This window comes from Electrophorus electricus, chromosome 13, assembly GCF_041902795.1.
Source record: "Electrophorus electricus isolate QZ-2024a chromosome 13, ASM4190279v1, whole genome shotgun sequence".
NCBI lineage: Eukaryota > Metazoa > Chordata > Actinopteri > Gymnotiformes > Gymnotidae > Electrophorus > Electrophorus electricus.
The window spans coordinates 23,389,923-23,414,065 of record NC_137509.1 but is presented as its reverse complement, the minus strand read 5'-3'; the positions used below and the strand labels follow the sequence as shown (position 1 = coordinate 23,414,065).

At 36.8% G+C, this 24,143-nt stretch overlaps 26 pseudogenes; all 26 read right to left on the bottom strand.

Moving 5' to 3' along the window:
- Window positions 1–497: 497 nt before the first annotated feature.
- LOC145648858 (5S ribosomal RNA) lies at window positions 498–616 on the bottom strand (annotated as a pseudogene).
- Window positions 617–968: 352 nt separating this feature from the next.
- On the bottom strand, window positions 969–1,087 carry LOC145649925 (5S ribosomal RNA; annotated as a pseudogene).
- A 1,472-nt stretch (window positions 1,088–2,559) lies between these two features.
- LOC145649924 (5S ribosomal RNA) lies at window positions 2,560–2,678 on the bottom strand (annotated as a pseudogene).
- Window positions 2,679–3,690: 1,012 nt separating this feature from the next.
- LOC145650384 (5S ribosomal RNA) lies at window positions 3,691–3,809 on the bottom strand (annotated as a pseudogene).
- Window positions 3,810–4,599: 790 nt separating this feature from the next.
- LOC145648857 (5S ribosomal RNA) lies at window positions 4,600–4,718 on the bottom strand (annotated as a pseudogene).
- A 1,013-nt stretch (window positions 4,719–5,731) lies between these two features.
- LOC145643780 (5S ribosomal RNA) lies at window positions 5,732–5,850 on the bottom strand (annotated as a pseudogene).
- A 570-nt stretch (window positions 5,851–6,420) lies between these two features.
- On the bottom strand, window positions 6,421–6,539 carry LOC145650509 (5S ribosomal RNA; annotated as a pseudogene).
- Window positions 6,540–7,330: 791 nt separating this feature from the next.
- Window positions 7,331–7,449, bottom strand: LOC145648856 (5S ribosomal RNA; annotated as a pseudogene).
- Window positions 7,450–8,461: 1,012 nt separating this feature from the next.
- LOC145649799 (5S ribosomal RNA) lies at window positions 8,462–8,580 on the bottom strand (annotated as a pseudogene).
- A 1,012-nt stretch (window positions 8,581–9,592) lies between these two features.
- Window positions 9,593–9,711, bottom strand: LOC145648854 (5S ribosomal RNA; annotated as a pseudogene).
- Window positions 9,712–10,063: 352 nt separating this feature from the next.
- On the bottom strand, window positions 10,064–10,182 carry LOC145649922 (5S ribosomal RNA; annotated as a pseudogene).
- A 1,472-nt stretch (window positions 10,183–11,654) lies between these two features.
- On the bottom strand, window positions 11,655–11,773 carry LOC145649921 (5S ribosomal RNA; annotated as a pseudogene).
- Window positions 11,774–12,564: 791 nt separating this feature from the next.
- Window positions 12,565–12,683, bottom strand: LOC145648853 (5S ribosomal RNA; annotated as a pseudogene).
- Window positions 12,684–13,362: 679 nt separating this feature from the next.
- Window positions 13,363–13,481, bottom strand: LOC145643778 (5S ribosomal RNA; annotated as a pseudogene).
- Window positions 13,482–14,272: 791 nt separating this feature from the next.
- LOC145648852 (5S ribosomal RNA) lies at window positions 14,273–14,391 on the bottom strand (annotated as a pseudogene).
- Window positions 14,392–15,182: 791 nt separating this feature from the next.
- LOC145648851 (5S ribosomal RNA) lies at window positions 15,183–15,301 on the bottom strand (annotated as a pseudogene).
- A 791-nt stretch (window positions 15,302–16,092) lies between these two features.
- On the bottom strand, window positions 16,093–16,211 carry LOC145648850 (5S ribosomal RNA; annotated as a pseudogene).
- A 1,012-nt stretch (window positions 16,212–17,223) lies between these two features.
- On the bottom strand, window positions 17,224–17,342 carry LOC145648849 (5S ribosomal RNA; annotated as a pseudogene).
- Window positions 17,343–18,133: 791 nt separating this feature from the next.
- On the bottom strand, window positions 18,134–18,252 carry LOC145647976 (5S ribosomal RNA; annotated as a pseudogene).
- A 791-nt stretch (window positions 18,253–19,043) lies between these two features.
- Window positions 19,044–19,162, bottom strand: LOC145650295 (5S ribosomal RNA; annotated as a pseudogene).
- A 1,011-nt stretch (window positions 19,163–20,173) lies between these two features.
- On the bottom strand, window positions 20,174–20,292 carry LOC145650294 (5S ribosomal RNA; annotated as a pseudogene).
- A 793-nt stretch (window positions 20,293–21,085) lies between these two features.
- LOC145643890 (5S ribosomal RNA) lies at window positions 21,086–21,204 on the bottom strand (annotated as a pseudogene).
- A 571-nt stretch (window positions 21,205–21,775) lies between these two features.
- Window positions 21,776–21,894, bottom strand: LOC145643714 (5S ribosomal RNA; annotated as a pseudogene).
- Window positions 21,895–22,469: 575 nt separating this feature from the next.
- Window positions 22,470–22,588, bottom strand: LOC145643889 (5S ribosomal RNA; annotated as a pseudogene).
- A 793-nt stretch (window positions 22,589–23,381) lies between these two features.
- Window positions 23,382–23,500, bottom strand: LOC145643713 (5S ribosomal RNA; annotated as a pseudogene).
- A 354-nt stretch (window positions 23,501–23,854) lies between these two features.
- On the bottom strand, window positions 23,855–23,973 carry LOC145650154 (5S ribosomal RNA; annotated as a pseudogene).
- Between the last annotated feature and the right edge of the window lie 170 nt (window positions 23,974–24,143).

Sequence of the window (24,143 nt, the reverse complement as noted above, 5' to 3'; positions counted from 1 at the left end):
TCAATGCACTTCAAATTTGAACATGATAGCTTGAACATAAATTAAAAGGATGCAATAAAATCTTACAGCACCTGCTATTCCCTGGTACTAAAACATTTCTATTTAATCTGTACACTTCACATACAAGCTTGTCAGTTGCAGATTAAATTAAAGTGATGCAACAAAAACTTACAGCATCTGCTATTCCCAGGTGCTAACAGATAGTTTTTTTAATTAATCACTGCACTTCACATCCTAGCATGTCATCTTGACAGTAAATTAAAGTGATGCAAGAGAAGCTTACAGCATCTCGTAGTCCAAGGTGCTAACAGATAGTTTTTTGATGAATCACTGCACCTCACATTCAGGCATGTGAGTTGGAGAGTAAATGAAAGTGATGCAAAAAAAACTTACAGCATCGGCTATTCCCAGGTGCTAACAGATAGTTTTTTTTATTAATGACTGCACTTCACATTTGAGCATGTCAGCTTGAAAGTAAATTAAAGTGATGCAAGAAAAGCTTACAGCACCTGGTATTCCTAGGTAGGGTCCCACCTCAGTACTATCCAGGCCCAAACTTGCTTAGCTTCCAAGGTCAGATGAGATTGGGCGTTCTCAAGCTGGTGTGGCGGTAAGCCTTAAACACTTACTCAAATTGCCTAATCATAGCAAATATGATCAAAGACCAATCTGACAATTTTTTTTATTAATCCCTGCACTTGACATTCTAGAATGTTATCTTGAATGTAAATTAAATGATGCAATAAAAGCTTACAACATCTGGTATACGGAGGCACTAACAGACAGTTTTTTGATGAATCACTGCACTTCACATACAAGCTTGTCAGTTGCAGATTAAATTAAAGTGATGCAACAAAAATTTACAGCATCTGCTATTCCCAGGTGCTAACAGATAGTTTTTTTTATTAATGACTGCACTTCACATTTGAGCATGTCAGCTTGAAAGTAAATTAAAGTGATGCAAGAAAAGCTTACAGCACCTGGTATTCCTAGGTAGGGTCCCACCTCAGTACTATCCAGGCCCAAACTTGCTTAGCTTCCAAGGTCACATGAGATTGGGCGTTCTCAAGCTGGTGTGGCGGTAAGCCTTACACACTTACTCAAATTGCCTAATCATAGCAAATATGATCAAAGACCAATCTGACAATTTTTTTTATTAATCCCTGCACTTGACATTCTAGAATGTTATCTTGAATGTAAATTAAATGATGCAATAAAAGCTTACAACATCTGGTATACGGAGGCACTAACAGACAGTTTTTTGATGAATCACTGCACTTCACATTCAGGCATGTGAGTTGGAGAGTAAATGAAAGTGATGCAAAAAAAACTTACAGCATCGGCTATTCCCAGGTGCTAACAGATAGTTTTTTTTTATTAATCACTGCATTTCACATCCTAGCATGTCATCTTGACAGTAAATTAAAGTGATGCAAGAGAAGCTTACAGCATCTCGTAGTCCAAGGTGCTAACATATAGTTTTTTGATGAATCACTGCACTTCACATTCAGGCATGTGAGTTGGAGAGTAAATGAAAGTGATGCAAAAAAAACTTACAGCATCTGCTATTCCCAGGTGCTAACAGATAGTTTGAGTTAATTATTCACTGCACTTCAAATTTGAACATGATAGCTTGAACATAAATTAAAGGGATGCAATACAATCTTACAGCACCTGCTATTCCCTGGTACTAAAATATTTCTATTTAATCTGTACACTTCACATACAAGCTTGTCAGTTGCAGATTAAAGTAAAGTGATGCAACAAAAACTTACAGCATCTGCTATTCCCAGATGCTAACAGATAGTTTTTTTAATTAATCACTGCATTTCACATCCTAGCATGTCATCTTGACAGTAAATTAAAGTGATTCAAGAGAAGCTTACAGCATCTCGTAGTCCAAGGTGCTAACAGATAGTTTTTGATGAATCACTGCACTTCACATTCAGGCATGTGAGTTGGCATTCTCAAGCTGGTGTGGCGGTAAGCCTTAAACACTTACTCAAATTGCCTAATCATAGCAAATATGATCAAAGACCAATCTGAGAATTTTTTTTATTAATCCCTGCACTTGACATTCTAGAATGTTATCTTGAATGTAAATTAAATGATGCAATAAAAGCTTACAACATCTGGTATACGGAGGCACTAACAGACAGTTTTTTGATGAATCACTGCACTTCACATTCAGGCATGTGAGTTGGAGAGTAAATGAAAGTGATGCAAAAAAAACTTACAGCATCTGCTATTCCCAGGTGCTAACAGATAGTCTGAGTTAATTATTCACTGCACTTCAAATTTGAACATGATAGCTTGAACATAAATTAAAGGGATGCAATAAAATCTTACAGCACCTGCTATTCCCTGGTACTAAAACATTTCCATTTAATCTGTACACTTCACATACAAGCTTGTCAGTTGCAGATTAAATTAAAGTGATGCAACAAAAATTTACAGCATCTGCTATTCCCAGGTGCTAACAGATAGTTTTTTTTATTAATGACTGCACTTCACATTTGAGCATGTCAGCTTGAAAGTAAATTAAAGTGATGCAAGAAAAGCTTACAGCACCTGGTATTCCTAGGTAGGGTCCCACCTCAGTACTATCCAGGCCCAAACTTGCTTAGCTTCCAAGGTCACATGAGATTGGGCGTTCTCAAGCTGGTGTGGCGGTAAGCCTTACACACTTACTCAAATTGCCTAATCATAGCAAATATGATCAAAGACCAATCTGACAATTTTTTTTATTAATCCCTGCACTTGACATTCTAGAATGTTATCTTGAATGTAAATTAAATGATGCAATAAAAGCTTACAACATCTGGTATACGGAGGCACTAACAGACAGTTTTTTGATGAATCACTGCACTTCACATTCAGGCATGTGAGTTGGAGAGTAAATGAAAGTGATGCAAAAAAAACTTACAGCATCTGCTATTCCCAGGTGCTAACAGATAGTTTTTTTTATTAATCACTGCACTTCACATTTGTGCATGTCAGCTTGAAAGTAAATTAAAGTGATGCAAGAGAAGATTACAGCATCTCGTAGTCCAAGGTGCTAACAGATAGTTTTTTGATGAATCACTGCACTTCACATTCAGGCATGTGAGTTGGAGAGTAAATGAAAGTGATGCAAAAAAAACTTACAGCATCTGCTATTCCCAGGTGCTAACAGATAGTCTGAGTTAATTATTCACTGCACTTCAAATTTGAACATGATAGCTTGAACATAAATTAAAGGGATGCAATAAAATCTTACAGCACCTGCTATTCCCTGGTACTAAAACATTTCCATTTAATCTGTACACTTCACATACAAGCTTGTCAGTTGCAGATTAAATTAAAGTGATGCAACAAAAATTTACAGCATCTGCTATTCCCAGGTGCTAACAGATAGTTTTTTAAATTAATCACTGCACTTCACATCCTAGCATGTCATCTTGACAGTAAATTAAAGTGATGCAAGAGAAGCTTACAGCATCTCGTAGTCCAAGGTGCTAACAGATAGTTTTTTGATGAATCACTGCACTTCACATTCAGGCATGTGAGTTGGAGAGTAAATGAAAGTGATACAAAAAAAACTTACAGCATCGGCTATTCCCAGGTGCTAACAGATAGTTTTTTTTATTAATGACTGCACTTCACATTTGAGCATGTCAGCTTGAAAGTAAATTAAAGTGATGCAAGAAAAGCTTACAGCACCTGGTATTCCTAGGTAGGGTCCCACCTCAGTACTATCCAGGCCCAAACTTGCTTAGCTTCCAAGGTCAGATGAGATTTGGCGTTCTCAAGCTGGTGTGGCGGTAAGCCTTACACACTTACTCAAATTGCCTAATCATAGCAAATATGATCAAAGACCAATCTGACAATTTTTTTTATTAATCCCTGCACTTGACATTCTAGAATGTTATCTTGAATGTAAATTAAATGATGCAATAAAAGCTTACAACATCTGGTATACGGAGGCACTAACAGACAGTTTTTTGATGAATCACTGCACTTCACATTCAGGCATGTGAGTTGGAGAGTAAATGAAAGTGATGCAAAAAAAACTTACAGCATCTGCTATTCCCAGGTGCTAACAGATAGTCTGAGTTAATTATTCACTGCACTTCAAATTTGAACATGATAGCTTGAACATAAATTAAAGGGATGCAATAAAATCTTACAGCACCTGCTATTCCCTGGTACTAAAACATTTCCATTTAATCTGTACACTTCACATACAAGCTTGTCAGTTGCAGATTAAATTAAAGTGATGCAACAAAAATTTACAGCATCTGCTATTCCCAGGTGCTAACAGATAGTTTTTTAAATTAATCACTGCACTTCACATCCTAGCATGTCATCTTGACAGTAAATTAAAGTGATGCAAGAGAAGCTTACAGCATCTCGTAGTCCAAGGTGCTAACAGATAGTTTTTTGATGAATCACTGCACTTCACATACAGGCATGTGAGTTGGAGAGTAAATGAAAGTGATGCAAAAAAAACTTACAGCATCGGCTATTCCCAGGTGCTAACAGATAGTTTTTTTATTAATCACTGCACTTCACATTTGAGCATGTCAGCTTGAAAGTAAATTAAAGTGGTGCAAGAAAAGCTTACAGCACCTGGTATTCCTAGGTAGGGTCCCACCTCAGTACTATCCAGGCCCAAACTTGCTTAGCTTCCAAGGTCAGATGAGATTGGGCGTTCTCAAGCTGGTGTGGCGGTAAGCCTTAAACACTTACTCAAATTGCCTAATCATAGCAAATATGATCAAAGACCAATCTGACATTTTTTTTTATTAATCCCTGCACTTGACATTCTAGAATGTTATCTTGAATGTAAATTAAATGATGCAATAAAAGCTTACAACATCTGGTATACGGAGGCACTAACAGACAGTTTTTTGATGAATCACTGCACTTCACATTCAGGCATGTGAGTTGGAGAGTAAATGAAAGTGATGCAAAAAAAACTTACAGCATCTGCTATTCCCAGGTGCTAACAGATAGTTTTTTTTATTAATCACTGCACTTCACATTTGTGCATGTCAGCTTGAAAGTAAATTAAAGTGATGCAAGAGAAGATTACAGCATCTCGTAGTCCAAGGTGCTAACAGATAGTTTTTTGATGAATCACTGCACTTCACATTCAGGCATGTGAGTTGGAGAGTAAATGAAAGTGATGCAAAAAAAACTTACAGCATCTGCTATTCCCAGGTGCTAACAGATAGTCTGAGTTAATTATTCACTGCACTTCAAATTTGAACATGATAGCTTGAACATAAATTAAAGGGATGCAATAAAATCTTACAGCACCTGCTATTCCCTGGTACTAAAACATTTCCATTTAATCTGTACACTTCACATACAAGCTTGTCAGTTGCAGATTAAATTAAAGTGATGCAACAAAAATTTACAGCATCTGCTATTCCCAGGTGCTAACAGATAGTTTTTTTTAATTAATCACTGCACTTCACATCCTAGCATGTCATCTTAAAAGTAAATTAAAGTGATGCAAGAGAAGCTTACAGCATCTCGTAGTCCAAGCTGCTAACAGATAGTTTTTTGATGAATCACTGCACTTCACATTCAGGCATGTGAGTTGGAGAGTAAATGAAAGTGATGCAAAAAAAACTTACAGCATCGGCTATTCCCAGGTGCTAAAAGATAGTTTTTTTTATTAATGACTGCACTTCACATTTGAGCATGTCAGCTTGAAAGTAAATTAAAGTGATGCAAGAAAAGCTTACAGCACCTGGTATTCCTAGGTAGGGTCCCACCTCAGTACTATCCAGGCCCAAACTTGCGTAGCTTCCAAGGTCAGATGAGATTGGGCATTCTCAAGCTGGTGTGGCGGTAAGCCTTAAACACTTACTCAAATTGCCTAATCATAGCAAATATGATCAAAGACCAATCTGAGAATTTTTTTTATTAATCCCTGCACTTGACATTCTAGAATGTTATCTTGAATGTAAATTAAATGATGCAATAAAAGCTTACAACATCTGGTATACGGAGGCACTAACAGACAGTTTTTTGATGAATCACTGCACTTCACATTCAGGCATGTGAGTTGGAGAGTAAATGAAAGTGATGCAAAAAAAACTTACAGCATCTGCTATTCCCAGGTGCTAACAGATAGTCTGAGTTAATTATTCACTGCACTTCAAATTTGAACATGATAGCTTGAACATAAATTAAAGGGATGCAATAAAATCTTACAGCACCTGCTATTCCCTGGTACTAAAACATTTCCATTTAATCTGTACACTTCACATACAAGCTTGTCAGTTGCAGATTAAATTAAAGTGATGCAACAAAAATTTACAGCATCTGCTATTCCCAGGTGCTAACAGATAGTTTTTTTTATTAATGACTGCACTTCACATTTGAGCATGTCAGCTTGAAAGTAAATTAAAGTGATGCAAGAAAAGCTTACAGCACCTGGTATTCCTAGGTAGGGTCCCACCTCAGTACTATCCAGGCCCAAACTTGCTTAGCTTCCAAGGTCACATGAGATTGGGCGTTCTCAAACTGGTGTGGCGGTAAGCCTTACACACTTACTCAAATTGCCTAATCATAGCAAATATGATCAAAGACCAATCTGACAATTTTTTTTATTAATCCCTGCACTTGACATTCTAGAATGTTATCTTGAATGTAAATTAAATGATGCAATAAAAGCTTACAACATCTGGTATACGGAGGCACTAACAGACAGTTTTTTGATGAATCACTGCACTTCACATTCAGGCATGTGAGTTGGAGAGTAAATGAAAGTGATGCAAAAAAAACTTACAGCATCTGCTATTCCCAGGTGCTAACAGATAGTCTGAGTTAATTATTCACTGCACTTCAAATTTGAACATGATAGCTTGAACATAAATTAAAGGGATGCAATAAAATCTTACAGCACCTGCTATTCCCTGGTACTAAAACATTTCCATTTAATCTGTACACTTCACATACAAGCTTGTCAGTTGCAGATTAAATTAAAGTGATGCAACAAAAATTTACAGCATCTGCTATTCCCAGGTGCTAACAGATAGTTTTTTAAATTAATCACTGCACTTCACATCCTAGCATGTCATCTTGACAGTAAATTAAAGTGATGCAAGAGAAGCTTACAGCATCTCGTAGTCCAAGGTGCTAACAGATAGTTTTTTGATGAATCACTGCACTTCACATACAGGCATGTGAGTTGGAGAGTAAATGAAAGTGATGCAAAAAAAACTTACTGCATCGGCTATTCCCAGGTGCTAACAGATAGTTTTTTTTATTAATGACTGCACATCACATTTGAGCATGTCAGCTTGAAAGTAAATTAAAGTGGTGCAAGAAAAGCTTACAGCACCTGGTATTCCTAGGTAGGGTCCCACCTCAGTACTATCCAGGCCCAAACTTGCTTAGCTTCCAAGGTCAGATGAGATTGGGCGTTCTCAAGCTGGTGTGGCGGTAAGCCTTAAACACTTACTCAAATTGTATAATCATAGCAAATATGATCAAAGACCAATCTGACATTTTTTTTTATTAATCCCTGCACTTGACATTCTAGAATGTTATCTTGAATGTAAATTAAATGATGCAATAAAAGCTTACAACATCTGGTATACGGAGGCACTAACAGACAGTTTTTTGATGAATCACTGCACTTCACATTCAGGCATGTGAGTTGGAGAGTAAATGAAAGTGATGCAAAAAAAACTTACAGCATCTGCTATTCCCAGGTGCTAACAGATAGTTTTTTTTATTAATCACTGCACTTCACATTTGTGCATGTCAGCTTGAAAGTAAATTAAAGTGATGCAAGAGAAGATTACAGCATCTCGTAGTCCAAGGTGCTAACAGATAGTTTTTTGATGAATCACTGCACTTCACATTCAGGCATGTGAGTTGGAGAGTAAATGAAAGTGATGCAAAAAAAACTTACAGCATCTGCTATTCCCAGGTGCTAACAGATAGTTTGAGTTAATTATTCAATGCACTTCAAATTTGAACATGATAGCTTGAACATAAATTAAAAGGATGCAATGAAATCTTACAGCACCTGCTATTCCCTGGTACTAAAACATTTCTATTTAATCTGTACACTTCACATACAAGCTTGTCAGTTGCAGATTAAATTAAAGTGATGCAACAAAAACTTACAGCATCTGCTATTCCCAGGTGCTAACAGATAGTTTTTTTAATTAATCACTGCACTTCACATCCTAGCATGTCATCTTGACAGTAAATTAAAGTGATGCAAGAGAAGCTTACAGCATCTCGTAGTCCAAGGTGCTAACAGATAGTTTTTTGATGAATCACTGCACCTCACATTCAGGCACGTGAGTTGGAGAGTAAATGAAAGTGATGCAAAAAAAACTTACAGCATCGGCTATTCCCAGGTGCTAACAGATAGTTTTTTTTATTAATGACTGCACTTCACATTTGAGCATGTCAGCTTGAAAGTAAATTAAAGTGATGCAAGAAAAGCTTACAGCACCTGGTATTCCTAGGTAGGGTCCAACCTCAGTACTATCCAGGCCCAAACTTGCTTAGCTTCCAAGGTCAGATGAGATTGGGCGTTCTCAAGCTGGTGTGGCGGTAAGCCTTAAACACTTACTCAAATTGCCTAATCATAGCAAATATGATCAAAGACCAATCTGACAATTTTTTTTATTAATCCCTGCACTTGACATTCTAGAATGTTATCTTGAATGTAAATTAAATGATGCAATAAAAGCTTACAACATCTGGTATACGGAGGCACTAACAGACAGTTTTTTGATGAATCACTGCACTTCACATTCAGGCATGTGAGTTGGAGAGTAAATGAAAGTGATGCAAAAAAAACTTACAGCATCTGCTATTCCCAGGTGCTAACAGATAGTTTTTTTTATTAATCACTGCACTTCACATTTGTGCATGTCAGCTTGAAAGTAAATTAAAGTGATGCAAGAGAAGATTACAGCATCTCGTAGTCCAAGGTGCTAACAGATAGTTTTTTGATGAATCACTGCACTTCACATTCAGGCATGTGAGTTGGAGAGTAAATGAAAGTGATGCAAAAAAAACTTACAGCATCTGCTATTCCCAGGTGCTAACAGATAGTTTGAGTTAATTATTCAATGCACTTCAAATTTGAACATGATAGCTTGAACATAAATTAAAAGGATGCAATAAAATCTTACAGCACCTGCTATTCCCTGGTACTAAAACATTTCTATTTAATCTGTACACTTCACATACAAGCTTGTCAGTTGCAGATTAAATTAAAGTGATGCAACAAAAACTTACAGCATCTGCTATTCCCAGGTGCTAACAGATAGTTTTTTTAATTAATCACTGCACTTCACATCCTAGCATGTCATCTTGACAGTAAATTAAAGTGATGCAAGAGAAGCTTACAGCATCTCGTAGTCCAAGGTGCTAACAGATAGTTTTTTGATGAATCACTGCACCTCACATTCAGGCATGTGAGTTGGAGAGTAAATGAAAGTGATGCAAAAAAAACTTACAGCATCGGCTATTCCCAGGTGCTAACAGATAGTTTTTTTTATTAATGACTGCACTTCACATTTGAGCATGTCAGCTTGAAAGTAAATTAAAGTGATGCAAGAAAAGCTTACAGCACCTGGTATTCCTAGGTAGGGTCCCACCTCAGTACTATCCAGGCCCAAACTTGCTTAGCTTCCAAGGTCAGATGAGATTGGGCGTTCTCAAGCTGGTGTGGCGGTAAGCCTTAAACACTTACTCAAATTGCCTAATCATAGCAAATATGATCAAAGACCAATCTGACAATTTTTTTTATTAATCCCTGCACTTGACATTCTAGAATGTTATCTTGAATGTAAATTAAATGATGCAATAAAAGCTTACAACATCTGGTATACGGAGGCACTAACAGACAGTTTTTTGTTGAATCACTGCACTTCACATACAAGCTTGTCAGTTGCAGATTAAATTAAAGTGATGCAACAAAAATTTACAGCATCTGCTATTCCCAGGTGCTAACAGATAGTTTTTTTTATTAATGACTGCACTTCACATTTGAGCATGTCAGCTTGAAAGTAAATTAAAGTGATGCAAGAAAAGCTTACAGCACCTGGTATTCCTAGGTAGGGTCCCACCTCAGTACTATCCAGGCCCAAACTTGCTTAGCTTCCAAGGTCACATGAGATTGGGCGTTCTCAAGCTGGTGTGGCGGTAAGCCTTACACACTTACTCAAATTGCCTAATCATAGCAAATATGATCAAAGACCAATCTGACAATTTTTTTTATTAATCCCTGCACTTGACATTCTAGAATGTTATCTTGAATGTAAATTAAATGATGCAATAAAAGCTTACAACATCTGGTATACGGAGGCACTAACAGACAGTTTTTTGATGAATCACTGCACTTCACATTCAGGCATGTGAGTTGGAGAGTAAATGAAAGTGATGCAAAAAAAACTTACAGCATCGGCTATTCCCAGGTGCTAACAGATAGTTTTTTTTTATTAATCACTGCATTTCACATCCTAGCATGTCATCTTGACAGTAAATTAAAGTGATGCAAGAGAAGCTTACAGCATCTCGTAGTCCAAGGTGCTAACATATAGTTTTTTGATGAATCACTGCACTTCACATTCAGGCATGTGAGTTGGAGAGTAAATGAAAGTGATGCAAAAAAAACTTACAGCATCTGCTATTCCCAGGTGCTAACAGATAGTTTGAGTTAATTATTCACTGCACTTCAAATTTGAACATGATAGCTTGAACATAAATTAAAGGGATGCAATACAATCTTACAGCACCTGCTATTCCCTGGTACTAAAATATTTCTATTTAATCTGTACACTTCACATACAAGCTTGTCAGTTGCAGATTAAAGTAAAGTGATGCAACAAAAACTTACAGCATCTGCTATTCCCAGATGCTAACAGATAGTTTTTTTAATTAATCACTGCATTTCACATCCTAGCATGTCATCTTGACAGTAAATTAAAGTGATTCAAGAGAAGCTTACAGCATCTCGTAGTCCAAGGTGCTAACAGATAGTTTTTGATGAATCACTGCACTTCACATTCAGGCATGTGAGTTGGCATTCTCAAGCTGGTGTGGCGGTAAGCCTTAAACACTTACTCAAATTGCCTAATCATAGCAAATATGATCAAAGACCAATCTGAGAATTTTTTTTATTAATCCCTGCACTTGACATTCTAGAATGTTATCTTGAATGTAAATTAAATGATGCAATAAAAGCTTACAACATCTGGTATACGGAGGCACTAACAGACAGTTTTTTGATGAATCACTGCACTTCACATTCAGGCATGTGAGTTGGAGAGTAAATGAAAGTGATGCAAAAAAAACTTACAGCATCTGCTATTCCCAGGTGCTAACAGATAGTCTGAGTTAATTATTCACTGCACTTCAAATTTGAACATGATAGCTTGAACATAAATTAAAGGGATGCAATAAAATCTTACAGCACCTGCTATTCCCTGGTACTAAAACATTTCCATTTAATCTGTACACTTCACATACAAGCTTGTCAGTTGCAGATTAAATTAAAGTGATGCAACAAAAATTTACAGCATCTGCTATTCCCAGGTGCTAACAGATAGTTTTTTTTATTAATGACTGCACTTCACATTTGAGCATGTCAGCTTGAAAGTAAATTAAAGTGATGCAAGAAAAGCTTACAGCACCTGGTATTCCTAGGTAGGGTCCCACCTCAGTACTATCCAGGCCCAAACTTGCTTAGCTTCCAAGGTCACATGAGATTGGGCGTTCTCAAGCTGGTGTGGCGGTAAGCCTTACACACTTACTCAAATTGCCTAATCATAGCAAATATGATCAAAGACCAATCTGACAATTTTTTTTATTAATCCCTGCACTTGACATTCTAGAATGTTATCTTGAATGTAAATTAAATGATGCAATAAAAGCTTACAACATCTGGTATACGGAGGCACTAACAGACAGTTTTTTGATGAATCACTGCACTTCACATTCAGGCATGTGAGTTGGAGAGTAAATGAAAGTGATGCAAAAAAAACTTACAGCATCTGCTATTCCCAGGTGCTAACAGATAGTCTGAGTTAATTATTCACTGCACTTCAAATTTGAACATGATAGCTTGAACATAAATTAAAGGGATGCAATAAAATCTTACAGCACCTGCTATTCCCTGGTACTAAAACATTTCCATTTAATCTGTACACTTCACATACAAGCTTGTCAGTTGCAGATTAAATTAAAGTGATGCAACAAAAATTTACAGCATCTGCTATTCCCAGGTGCTAACAGATAGTTTTTTAAATTAATCACTGCACTTCACATCCTAGCATGTCATCTTGACAGTAAATTAAAGTGATGCAAGAGAAGCTTACAGCATCTCGTAGTCCAAGGTGCTAACAGATAGTTTTTTGATGAATCACTGCACTTCACATACAGGCATGTGAGTTGGAGAGTAAATGAAAGTGATGCAAAAAAAACTTACAGCATCGGCTATTCCCAGGTGCTAACAGATAGTTTTTTTTATTAATGACTGCACTTCACATTTGAGCATGTCAGCTTGAAAGTAAATTAAAGTGGTGCAAGAAAAGCTTACAGCACCTGGTATTCCTAGGTAGGGTCCCACCTCAGTACTATCCAGGCCCAAACTTGCTTAGCTTCCAAGGTCAGATGAGATTGGGCGTTCTCAAGCTGGTGTGGCGGTAAGCCTTAAACACTTACTCAAATTGCCTAATCATAGCAAATATGATCAAAGACCAATCTGACATTTTTTTTTATTAATCCCTGCACTTGACATTCTAGAATGTTATCTTGAATGTAAATTAAATGATGCAATAAAAGCTTACAACATCTGGTATACGGAGGCACTAACAGACAGTTTTTTGATGAATCACTGCACTTCACATTCAGGCATGTGAGTTGGAGAGTAAATGAAAGTGATGCAAAAAAAACTTACAGCATCTGCTATTCCCAGGTGCTAACAGATAGTTTTTTTTATTAATCACTGCACTTCACATTTGTGCATGTCAGCTTGAAAGTAAATTAAAGTGATGCAAGAGAAGATTACAGCATCTCGTAGTCCAAGGTGCTAACAGATAGTTTTTTGATGAATCACTGCACTTCACATTCAGGCATGTGAGTTGGAGAGTAAATGAAAGTGATGCAAAAAAAACTTACAGCATCTGCCATTCCCAGGTGCTAAAACATTTCCATTTAATCTGTACACTTCACATACAAGCTTGTCAGTTGCAGATTAAATTAAAGTGATGCAACAAAAATTTACAGCATCTGCTATTCCCAGGTGCTAACAGATAGTTTTTTAAATTAATGACTGCACTTCACATTTGAGCATGTCAGCTTGAAAGTAAATTAAAGTGATGCAAGAAAAGCTTACAGCACCTGGTATTCCTAGGTAGGGTCCCACCTCAGTACTATCCAGGCCCAAACTTGCGTAGCTTCCAAGGTCAGATGAGATTGGGCATTCTCAAGCTGGTGTGGCGGTAAGCCTTAAACACTTACTCAAATTGCCTAATCATAGCAAATATGATCAAAGACCAATCTGAGAATTTTTTTTATTAATCCCTGCACTTGACATTCTAGAATGTTATCTTGAATGTAAATTAAATGATGCAATAAAAGCTTACAACATCTGGTATACGGAGGCACTAACAGACAGTTTTTTGATGAATCACTGCACTTCACATTCAGGCATGTGAGTTGGAGAGTAAATGAAAGTGATGCAAAAAAAACTTACAGCATCTGCTATTCCCAGGTGCTAACAGATAGTTTGAGTTAATTATTCAATGCACTTCAAATTTGAACATGATAGCTTGAACATAAATTAAAAGGATGCAATAAAATCTTACAGCACCTGCTATTCCCTGGTACTAAAACATTTCTATTTAATCTGTACACTTCACATACAAGCTTGTCAGTTGCAGATTAAATTAAAGTGATGCAACAAAAACTTACAGCATCTGCTATTCCCAGGTGCTAACAGATAGTTTTTTTAATTAATCACTGCACTTCACATCCTAGCATGTCATCTTGACAGTAAATTAAAGTGATGCAAGAGAAGCTTACAGCATCTCGTAGTCCAAGGTGCTAACAGATAGTTTTTTGATGAATCACTGCACTTCACATTCAGGCATGTGAGTTGGAGAGTAAATGAAAGTGATGCAAAAAAAACTTACAGCATCGGCTATTCCCAGGTGCTAACAGATAGTTTTTTTTATTAATGACTGCACTTCACATTTGAGCATGTCAGCTTGAAAGTAAATTAAAGTGATGCAAGAAAAGCTTACAGCACCTGGTATTCCTAGGTAGGGTCCCACCTCAGTACTATCCAGGCCCAAACTTGCTTAGCTTCCAAGGTCAGATGAGATTGGGCGTTCTCAAGCTGGTGTGGCGGTAAGCCTTAAACACTTACTCAAATTGCCTAATCATAGCAAATATGATCAAAGACCAATCTGACAATTTTTTTTATTAATCCCTGCACTTGACATTCTAGAATGTTATCTTGAATGTAAATTAAATGATGCAATAAAAGCTTGCAACATCTGGTATACGGAGGCACTAACAGACAGTTTTTTGATGAATCACTGCACTTCACATTCAGGCATGGGAGTTGGAGAGTAAATGAAAGTGATGCAAAAAAAACTTACAGCATCTGCTATTCCCAGGTGCTAACAGATAGTCTGAGTTAATTATTCACTGCACTTCAAATTTGAACATGATAGCTTGAACATAAATTAAAGGGATGCAATAAAATCTTACAGCACCTGCTATTCCCTGGTACTAAAACATTTCCATTTAATCTGTACACTTCACATACAAGCTTGTCAGTTGCAGATAAAATTAAAGTGATGCAACAAAAATTTACAGCATCTGCTATTCCCAGGTGCTAACAGATAGTTTTTTAAATTAATCACTGCACTTCACATCCTAGCATGTCATCTTGACAGTAAATTAAAGTGATGCAAGAGAAGCTTACAGCATCTCGTAGTCCAAGGTGCTAACAGATAGTTTTTTGATGAATCACTGCACTTCACATTCAGGCATGTGAGTTGGAGAGTAAATGAAAGTGATGCAAAAAAAACTTACAGCATCGGCTATTCCCAGGTGCTAACAGATAGTTTTTTTTATTAATGACTGCACTTCACATTTGAGCATGTCAGCTTGAAAGTAAATAAAAGTGATGCAAGAAAAGCTTACAGCACCTGGTATTCCTAGGTAGGGTCCCACCTCAGTACTATCCAGGCCCAAACTTGCTTAGCTTCCAAGGTCAGATGAGATTGGGCGTTCTCAAGCTGGTGTGGCGGTAAGCCTTAAACACTTACTCAAATTGCCTAATCATAGCAAATATGATCAAAGACCAATCTGACAATTTTTTTTATTAATCCCTGCACTTGACATTCTAGAATGTTATCTTGAATGTAAATTAAATGATGCAATAAAAGCTTGCAACATCTGGTATACGGAGGCACTAACAGACAGTTTTTTGATGAATCACTGCACTTCACATTCAGGCATGGGAGTTGGAGAGTAAATGAAAGTGATGCAAAAAAAACTTACAGCATCTGCTATTCCCAGGTGCTAACAGATAGTCTGAGTTAATTATTCACTGCACTTCAAATTTGAACATGATAGCTTGAACATAAATTAAAGGGATGCAATAAAATCTTACAGCACCTGCTATTCCCTGGTACTAAAACATTTCCATTTAATCTGTACACTTCACATACAAGCTTGTCAGTTGCAGATAAAATTAAAGTGATGCAACAAAAATTTACAGCATCTGCTATTCCCAGGTGCTAACAGATAGTTTTTTAAATTAATCACTGCACTTCACATCCTAGCATGTCATCTTGACAGTAAATTAAAGTGATGCAAGAGAAGCTTACAGCATCTCGTAGTCCAAGGTGCTAACAGATAGTTTTTTGATGAATCACTGCACTTCACATTCAGGCATGTGAGTTGGAGAGTAAATGAAAGTGATGCAAAAAAAACTTACAGCATCAGCTATTCCCAGGTGCTAACAGATAGTTTTTTTTATTAATGACTGCACTTCACATTTGAGCATGTCAGCTTGAAAGTAAATAAAAGTGATGCAAGAAAAGCTTACAGCACCTGGTATTCCTAGGTAGGGTCCCACCTCAGTACTATCCAGGCCCAAACTTGCTTAGCTTCCAAGGTCAGATGAGATTGGGCGTTCTCAAGCTGGTGTGGCGGTAAGCCTTACACACTTACTCAAATTGCCTAATCATAGCAAATATGATCAAAGACCAATCTGACAATTTTTTTTATTAATCCCTGCACTTGACATTCTAGAATGTTATCTTGAATGTAAATTAAATGATGCAATAAAAGCTTACAACATCTGGTATACGGAGGCACTAACAGACAGTTTTTTGATGAATCACTGCACTTCACATTCAGGCATGTGAGTTGGAGAGTAAATGAAAGTGATGCAAAAAAAACTTACAGCATCTGCTATTCCCAGGTGCTAACAGATAGTTTTTTTTATTAATCACTGCACTTCACATTTGTGCATGTCAACTTGAAAGTAAATTAAAGTGATGCAAGAGAAGATTACAGCATCTCGTAGTCCAAGGTGCTAACAGATAGTTTTTTGATGAATCACTGCACTTCACATTCAGGCATGTGAGTTGGAGAGTAAATGAAAGTGATGCAAAAAAAACTTACAGCATCTGCTATTCCCAGGTGCTAACAGATAGTTTGAGTTAATTATTCAATGCACTTCAAATTTGAACATGATAGCTTGAACATAAATTAAAAGGATGCAATAAAATCTTACAGCACCTGCTATTCCCTGGTACTAAAACATTTCTATTTAATCTGTACACTTCACATACAAGCTTGTCAGTTGCAGATTAAATTAAAGTGATGCAACAAAAACTTACAGCATCTGCTATTCCCAGGTGCTAACAGATAGTTTTTTTAATTAATCACTGCACTTCACATCCTAGCATGTCATCTTGACAGTAAATTAAAGTGATGCAAGAGAAGCTTACAGCATCTCGTAGTCCAAGGTGCTAAAAGATAGTTTTTTGATGAATCACTGCACTTCACATTCAGGCATGTGAGTTGGAGAGTAAATGAAAGTGATGCAAAAAAAACTTACAGCATCGGCTATTCCCAGGTGCTAACAGATAGTTTTTTTTATTAATGACTGCACTTCACATTTGAGCATGTCAGCTTGAAAGTAAATTAAAGTGATGCAAGAAAAGCTTACAGCACCTGGTATTCCTAGGTAGGGTCCCACCTCAGTACTATCCAGGCCCAAACTTGCTTAGCTTCCAAGGTCAGATGAGATTGGGCGTTCTCAAGCTGGTGTGGCGGTAAGCCTTAAACACTTACTCAAATTGCCTAATCATAGCAAATATGATCAAAGACCAATCTGACAATTTTTTTTATTAATCCCTGCACTTGACATTCTAGAATGTTATCTTGAATGTAAATTAAATGATGCAATAAAAGCTTGCAACATCTGGTATACGGAGGCACTAACAGACAGTTTTTTGATGAATCACTGCACTTCACATTCAGGCATGGGAGTTGGAGAGTAAATGAAAGTGATGCAAAAAAAACTTACAGCATCTGCTATTCCCAGGTGCTAACAGATAGTCTGAGTTAATTATTCACTGCACTTCAAATTTGAACATGATAGCTTGAACATAAATTAAAGGGATGCAATAAAATCTTACAGCACCTGCTATTCCCTGGTACTAAAACATTTCCATTTAATCTGTACACTTCACATACAAGCTTGTCAGTTGCAGATAAAATTAAAGTGATGCAACAAAAATTTACAGCATCTGCTATTCCCAGGTGCTAACAGATAGTTTTTTAAATTAATCACTGCACTTCACATCCTAGCATGTCATCTTGACAGTAAATTAAAGTGATGCAAGAGAAGCTTACAGCATCTCGTAGTCCAAGGTGCTAACAGATAGTTTTTTGATGAATCACTGCACTTCACATTCAGGCATGTGAGTTGGAGAGTAAATGAAAGTGATGCAAAAAAAACTTACAGCATCGGCTATTCCCAGGTGCTAACAGATAGTTTTTTTTATTAATGACTGCACTTCACATTTGAGCATGTCAGCTTGAAAGTAAATAAAAGTGATGCAAGAAAAGCTTACAGCACCTGGTATTCCTAGGTAGGGTCCCACCTCAGTACTATCCAGGCCCAAACTTGCTTAGCTTCCAAGGTCAGATGAGATTGGGTGTTCTCAAGCTGGTGTGGCGGTAAGCCTTACACACTTACTCAAATTGCCTAATCATAGCAAATATGATCAAAGACCAATCTGACAATTTTTTTTATTAATCCCTGCACTTGACATTCTAGAATGTTATCTTGAATGTAAATTAAATGATGCAATAAAAGCTTACAACATCTGGTATACGGAGGCACTAACAGACAGTTTTTTGATGAATCACTGCACTTCACATTCAGGCATGTGAGTTGGAGAGTAAATGAAAGTGATGCAAAAAAAACTTACAGCATCTGCTATTCCCAGGTGCTAACAGATAGTCTGAGTTAATTATTCACTGCACTTCAAATTTGAACATGATAGCTTGAACATAAATTAAAGGGATGCAATAAAATCTTACAGCACCTGCTATTCCCTGGTACTAAAACATTTCCATTTAATCTGTACACTTCACATACAAGCTTGTCAGTTGCAGATTAAATTAAAGTGATGCAACAAAAATTTACAGCATCTGCTATTCCCAGGTGCTAACAGATAGTTTTTTAAATTAATCACTGCACTTCACATCCTAGCATGTCATCTTGACAGTAAATTAAAGTGATGCAAGAGAAGCTTACAGCATCTCGTAGTCCAAGGTGCTAACAGATAGTTTTTTGATGAATCACTGCACTTCACATTCAGGCATGTGAGTTGGAGAGTAAATGAAAGTGATGCAAAAAAAACTTACAGCATCGGCTATTCCCAGGTGCTAACAGATAGTTTTTTTTATTAATGACTGCACTTCACATTTGAGCATGTCAGCTTGAAAGTAAATTAAAGTGATGCAAGAAAAGCTTACAGCACCTGGTATTCCTAGGTAGGGTCCCACCTCAGTACTATCCAGGCCCAAACTTGCTTAGCTTCCAAGGTCAGATGACATTGGGCGTTCTCAAGATGGTGTGGCCGTAAGCCTTACACACTTACTCAAATTGCCTAATCATAGCAAATATGATCAAAGACCAATCTGACAATTTTTTTTATTAATCCCTGCACTTGACATTCTAGAATGTTATCTTGAAAGTAAATTAAATGATGCAATAAAAGCTTACAACATCTGGTATACGGAGGCACTAACAGACAGTATTTTTATTAATCACTGCACTTCACATTCAAGCATGTCAGTTGGAGAGTAAATTAAAGTGATGCAATAAAAACTTACAGCATCTACTATTCCCAGGTGCTAGCAGATAGTTTGATTTAATTATTCACTGCACTTCAAATTTGAACATGATAGCTTGAACATAAATTAAAGGTATGCAATAAAATCTTACAGCACCTGCTATTCCCTGGTACTAAAAGATTTCTATTTAATCTGTACACTTCACATACAAGCATGTCAGTTGCAGATTAAATTAAAGTGATGCAACAAAAACTTACAGCATCTGCTATTCCCAGGTGCTAGCAGATAGTTTGATTTAATTATTCACTGCACTTCAAATTTGAACATGATAGCTTGAACATAAATTAAAGGGATGCAATAAAATCTTACAGCACCTGCTATTCCCTGGTACTAAAAGATTTCTATTTAATCTGTACACTTCACATACAAGCATGTCAGTTGCAGATTAAATTAAAGTGATGCAACAAAAACTTACAGCATCTGCTATTCCCAGGTGCTAACAGATAGTTTTTTTTAATTAATCACTGCACTTCACATCCTAGCATGTCATCTTAAAAGTAAATTAAAGTGATGCAAGAGAAGCTTACAGCATCTCGTAGTCCAAGCTGCTAACAGATAGTTTTTTGATGAATCACTGCACTTCACATTCAGGCATGTGAGTTGGAGAGTAAATGAAAGTGATGCAAAAAAAACTTACAGCATCTGCTATTCCCATGTGCTAACAGATAGGTTTTTTTTATTAATCACTGCACTTCACATTTGAGCATGTCAGCTTGAAAGTAAATTAAAGTGATGCAAGAAAAGCTTACAGCACCTGGTATTCCTAGGTAGGGTCCCACCTCAGTACTATCCAGGCCCAAACTTGCTTAGCTTCCAAGGTCAGATGACATTGGGCGTTCTCAAGATGGTGTGGCCGTAAGCCTTAAACACTTAGTCAAATTGCCTAATCATAGCAAATATGATCAAAGACCAATCTGACAATTTTTTTTATTAATCCCTGCACTTGACATTCTAGAATGTTATCTTGAAAGTAAATTAAATGATGCAATAAAAGCTTACAACATCTGGTATACGGAGGCACTAACAGACAGTATTTTTATTAATCACTGCACTTCACATTCAAGCATGTCAGTTGGAGAGTAAATTAAAGTGATGCAATAAAAACTTACAGCATCTACTATTCCCAGGTGCTAGCAGATAGTTTGATTTAATTATTCACTGCACTTCAAATTTGAACATGATAGCTTGAACATAAATTAAAGGGATGCAATAAAATCTTACAGCACCTGCTATTCCCTGGTACTAAAAGATTTCTATTTAATCTGTACACTTCACATACAAGCATGTCAGTTGCAGATTAAATTAAAGTGATGCAACAAAAACTTACAGCATCTGCTATTCCCAGGTGCTAACAGATAGTTTTTTTTTAATTAATCACTGCACTTCACATCCTAGCATGTCATCTTAAAAGTACATTAAAGTGATGCAAGAGAACCTTACAGCATCTCGTAGTCCAAGCTGCTAACAGATAGTTTTTTGATGAATCACTGCACTTCACATTCAGGCATGTGAGTTGGAGAGTAAATGAAAGTGATGCAAAAAAAACTTACAGCATCTGCTATTCCCATGTGCTAACAGATAGTTTTTTTTATTAATCACTGCACTTCACATTTGAGCATGTCAGCTTGAAAGTAAATTAAAGTGATGCAAGAAAAGCTTACAGCACCTGGTATTCCTAGGTAGGGTCCCACCTCAGTACTATCCAGGCCCAAAGTTGTTCAGCTTCCAAGGTCAGATGAGATTGGGGGTTCTCAAGCTGGTGTGGCCGTAAGCCTTAAACACTTACTCTAATTGCCTAATCATAGCAAATATGATCAAAGACCAATCTGACAATTTTTTTTTATTAATCCCTGCACTTGACATTCTAGAATGTTATCTTGAAAGTTAATTAAATGATGCAATAAAAGCTTACAACATCTGGTATACGGAGGCACTAACAGACAGTTTTTTTATTAATCACTGCACTTCACATTCAAGCATGTCAGTTGGAGAGTAAATTAAAGTGATGCAATAAAAACTTACAGCATCTGCTATTCCCAGGTGCTAGCAGATATTTTGATTTAATTATTCACTGCACTTCAATAATGAACATGATAGCTTGAAAATAAATTAAAGGGATGCAATAAAATCTTACAGCACCTGCTATTCCCTGGTACTAAAAGATTTATATTTAATCTGTACACTTCACATACAAGCATGTCAGTTGCAAATTAAATTAAAGTGATGCAAAAAAAACTTACAGCATCTGCTACTCCCAGGTGCTAACAGATAGTTTTTTTTATTAATCACTGCACTTCACATTTGAGCATGTCAGCTTGAAAGTAAATTAAAGTGATGCAAGAAAAGCTTACAGCACCTGGTATTCCTAGATAGGGTCCCACCTCAGTACTATCCAGGCCCAAACTTGTTTCGCTTCCAAGGTCAGATGAGACTGGTCGTTCTCAAGCTGGTGTGGCCGTAAGCCTTAAACACTTACTCTAATTGCCTAATCATAGCAAATATGATCAAAGACCAATCTGACAAATTTTTTTATTAATCCCTGCACTTGACATTCTAGAATGTTATCTTGAAAGTAAATTAAATGATGCAATAAAAGCTTACAACATCTGGTATACGGAGGCACTAACAGACAGTTTTTTTATTAATCACTGCACTTCACATTCAAGCATGTCAGTTGGAGAGTAAATTAAAGTAATGCAACAAAAACTTACAGCATCTGCTATTCCCAGGTGCTAACAGATAGTTTTTTTTAATTAATCACTGCACTTCACATCCTAGCATGTCATCTTAAAAGTAAATTAAAGTGATGCAAGAGAAGCTTACAGCATCTCGTAGTCCAAGCTGCTAACAGATAGTTTTTTGAAGAATCACTGCACTTCACATTCAGGCATGTGAGTTGGAGAGTAAATGAAAGTGATGCAAAAAAAACTTACAGCATCTGCTATTCCCATGTGCTAACAGATAGGTTTTTTTTATTAATCACTGCACTTCACATTTGAGCATGTCAGCTTGAAAGTAAATTAAAGTGATGCAAGAAAAGCTTACAGCACCTGGTATTCCTAGGTAGGGTCCCACCTCAGTACTATCCAGGCCCAAAGTTGTTCAGCTTCCAAGGTCAGATGAGATTGGGGGTTCTCAAGCTGGTGTGGCCGTAAGCCTTAAACACTTACTCTAATTGCCTAATCATAGCAAATATGATCAAAGACCAATCTGACAAATTTTTTTTATTAATCCCTGCACTTGACATTCTAGAATGTTATCTTGAAAGTTCATTAAATGATGCAATAAAAGCTTACAACATCTGGTATACGGAGGCACTAACAGACAGTTTTTTTATTAATCACTGCACTTCACATTCAAGCATGTCAGTTGGAGAGTAAATTAAAGTGATGCAACAAAAACTTACAGCATCTGCTATTCCCAGGTGCTAACAGATAGTTTTTTTTAATTAATCACTGCACTTCACATCCTAGCATGTCATCTTAAAAGTAAATTAAAGTGATGCAAGAGAAGCTTACAGCATCTCGTAGTCCAAGCTGCTAACAGATAGTTTTTTGATGAATCACTGCACTTCACATTCAAGCATGTCAGTTGGAGAGTAAATTAAAGTGATGCAATAAAAACTTACAGCATCTGCTATTCCCAGGTGCTAGCAGATATTTTGATTTAATTATTCACTGCACTTCAATAATGAACATGATAGCTTGAAAATAAATTAAAGGGATGCAATAAAATCTTACAGCACCTGCTATTCCCTGGTACTAAAAGATTTATATTTAATCTGTACACTTCACATACAAGCATGTCAGTTGCAGATTAAATTAAAGTGATGCAAAAAAAACTTACAGCATCTGCTACTCCCAGGTGCTAACAGATAGTTTTTTTTATTAATCACTGCACTTCACATTTGAGCATGTCAGCTTGAAAGTAAATTAAAGTGATGCAAGAAAAGCTTACAGCACCTGGTATTCCTAGATAGGGTCCCACCTCAGTACTATCCAGGCCCAAACTTGTTTCGCTTCCAAGGTCAGATGAGACTGGTCGTTCTCAAGCTGGTGTGGCCGTAAGCCTTAAACACTTACTCTAATTGCCTAATCATAGCAAATATGATCAAAGACCAATCTGACAAATTTTTTTATTAATCCCTGCACTTGACATTCTAGAATGTTATCTTGAAAGTAAATTAAAGTGATGCAAGAGAAGCTTACAGCATCTCGTAGTCCAAGCTGCTAACAGATAGTTTTTTGATGAATCACTGCACTTCACATTCAGGCATGTGAGTTGGAGAGTAAATGAAAGTGATGCAAAAAAAACTTACAGCATCTGCTATTCCCAGGTGCTAACAGATAGTTTTTTTTTATTATTCACTGCACTTCACATTTGAGCATGTCAGCTTGAAAGTAAATTAAAGTGATGCAAGAAAAGCTTACAGCACCTGGTATTCCTAGGTAGGGTCCCACCTCAGTACTATCCAGGCCCAAAGTTGTTTCGCTTCCAAGGTCAGATGAGATTGGGCGTTCTCAAGCTGGTGTGGCCGTAAGCCTTAAACACTTAGTCAAATTGCCTAATCATAGCAAATATGATCAAAGACCAATCTGACAATTTTTTTTATTAATCCCTGCACTTGACATTCTAGAATGTTATCTTGAAAGTAAATTAAATGATGCAATAAAAGCTTACAACATCTGGTATACGGAGGCACTAACAGACAG